Source organism: Ixodes scapularis, unplaced genomic scaffold, assembly GCF_016920785.2.
Source record: "Ixodes scapularis isolate PalLabHiFi unplaced genomic scaffold, ASM1692078v2 PGA_scaffold44__24_contigs__length_19508400, whole genome shotgun sequence".
NCBI lineage: Eukaryota > Metazoa > Arthropoda > Arachnida > Ixodida > Ixodidae > Ixodes > Ixodes scapularis.
The window spans coordinates 8,110,429-8,113,346 of NW_024609873.1; positions in this window are offsets into that span (position 1 = coordinate 8,110,429).

The following is a 2,918-nucleotide window of genomic DNA, read 5'->3' on the forward strand; positions in this document are numbered from 1 at the left end:
GGAGTACTGTGTCAGTGTTCGGTTGGGGCTAGTGTCCAATCAGCGCGTCCAAGGTCGGGCTCGGGCTCAATAGCCGAGTTAGCGCGATCCGACTCTGATGACGTTTCATAGAGGGAGAAGAGATTATGAGGAGCCCTTCTGGTCTAGGTGGTGTTGCTCTGACCAAGGGACTCTGACCAGCACCACCTAGACAGAAGGTCTTCGTACGCGTCATCACAGTCAGATCGATCAAGGCGTGAGGTTGGGCAGGAGTACTGTGTCAGTGTTCGGTTGGGGCTTGTATCCAATCAGCGCGTCGAAGGTCGGGTTCGGGCTCAATAGCCGAGTTAGCGCGATCCGACTCTGATAACGTTTCATAGAGGGAGAAGAGATCATGAGGAGCCCTTCTGGTCTAGGTGGTGTTGCTCTGACCAAGGCACTCTGACCAACACCACCTAGACAGTAGGTCTTCGTACGCGTCATCACAGTCAGATCGATCAAGGCGTGAGGTTGGGCAGGAGTACTGTGTCAGTGTTTGGTTGGGGCTAGTGTCCAATCAGCGCGTCCAAGATCGGGCTCGGGCTCACTAGCCGAGTTAGCGTGATCCGACTCTGATGACGTTTCATAGAGGGAGAAGAGATTATGAGGAGCCCTTCTGTCTAGGTGGTGTTGCTCTGACCAAGGGACTCTGACCAACACCACCTAGACATAAGGTCTTCGTACGCGTCATCACAGTCAGATCGATCAAGGCGTGAGGTTGGGCAGGAGTGCTGTTTCAGTGTTCGGTTGGGGCTAGTGTCCAATCAGCGCGTCCAAGGTCGGGCTCGGGCTCAATAGCCGAGTTAGCGTGATCCGACTCTGATGACGTTTCATAGAGGGAGAAGAGATTATGAGGAGCCCTTCTGGTCTAGGTGGTGTTGCTCTGACCAAGGGACTCTGACCAACACCACCTAGACAGAAGGTCTTCGTACGCGTCATCACAGTCAGATCGATCAAGGCGTGAGGTTGGGCAGGAGTACTGTGTCAGTGTTCGGTTGGGGCTTGTGTCCAATCAGCGCGTCGAAGGTCGGGTTCGGGCTCAATAGCCGAGCTAGCGCGATCCGACTCTGATAACGTTTCATAGAGGGAGAAGAGATCATGAGGAGCCCTTCTGGTCTAGGTGGTGTTGCTCTGACCAAGGTACTCTGACCCACACCACCTAGACAGAAGGTCTTCGTACGCGTCATCACAGTCAGATCGATCAAGGCGTGAGGTTGGGCAGGAGTACTGTGTCAGTGTTCGGTTGGGGCTAGTGTCCAATCAGCGCGTCCAAGGTCGGGCTCGGGCTCAATAGCCGAGTTAGCGTGATCCGACTCTGATGACGTTTCATAGAGGGAGAAGAGATTATGAGGAGCCCTTCTGTCTAGGTGGTGTTGCTCTGACCAAGGGACTCTGACCAACACCACCTAGACATAAGGTCTTCGTACGCGTCATCACAGTCAGATCGATCAAGGCGTGAGGTTGGGCAGGAGTGCTGTTTCAGTGTTCGGTTGCGGCTTGTGTCCAATCAGCGCGTCGAAGGTCGGGCTCGGGCTCAATAGCCGAGTTAGCGTGATCCGACTCTGATGACGTTTCATAGAGGGAGAACAGATTATGAGGAGGCCTTCTGTCTAGGTGGTGTTGCTCTGACCAAGGGACTCTGACCAACACCACCTAGACAGAAGGTCTTCGTACGCGTCATCACAGTCAGATCGATCAAGGCGTGAGGTTGGGCAGGAGTGCTGTTTCAGTGTTCGGTTGGGGCTAGTGTCCAATCAGCGCGTCCAAGGTCGGGCTCGGGCTCAATAGCCGAGTTAGCGTGATCCGACTCTGATGACGTTTCATAGAGGGAGAAGAGATTCTGAGGAGCCCTTCTGGTCTAGGTGGTGTTGCTCTGACCAAGGGACTCTGACCAACACCACCTAGACAGAAGGTCTTCGTACGCGTCATCACAGTCAGATCGATCAAGGCGTAAGGTTGGGCAGGAGTACTGTGTCAGTGTTCGGTTGGGGCTTGTGTCCAATCAGCGCGTCGAAGGTCGGGTTCGGGCTCAATAGCCGAGTTAGCGCGATCCGACTCTGATAACGTTTCATAGAGGGAGAAGAGATCATGAGGAGCCCTTCTGGTCTAGGTGGTGTTGCTCTGACCAAGGTACTCTGACCCACACCACCTAGACAGAAGGTCTTCGTACGCGTCATCACAGTCAGATCGATCAAGGCGTGAGGTTGGGCAGGAGTACTGTGTCAGTGTTCGTTGGGGCTAGTGTCCAATCAGCGCGTCCAAGGTCGGGCTCGGGCTCAATAGCCGAGTTAGCGTGATCCGACTCTGATGACGTTTCATAGAGGGAGAAGAGATTATGAGGAGCCCTTCTGTCTGGTGTTGCTCTGACCAAGGGACTCTGACCAACACCACCTAGACATAAGGTCTTCGTACGCGTCATCACAGTCAGATCGATCAAGGCGTGAGGTTGGGCAGGAGTGCTGTTTCAGTGTTCGGTTGGGGCTTGTGTCCAATCAGCGCGTCGAAGGTCGGGCTCGGGCTCAATAGCCGAGTTAGCGTGATCCGACTCTGATGACGTTTCACAGAGGGAGAACAGATTATGAGGAGGCCTTCTGTCTAGGTGGTGTTGCTCTGACCAAGGGACTCTGACCAACACCACCTAGACAGAAGGTCTTCGTACGCGTCATCACAGTCAGATCGATCAAGGCGTGAGGTTGGGCAGGAGTGCTGTTTCAGTGTTCGGTTGGGGCTTGTGTCCAATCACCGCGTCGAAGGTCGGGTTCGGGCCCAATAGCCGAGTTAGCGCGATCCGACTTTGATGGCGTTTCATAGAGGGAGAACAGATTATGAGGAGGCCGTCTGTCTACGTGGTGTTGCTCTGACCAAGGTACTGTGACCAACACCACCTAGACATAAGGTCT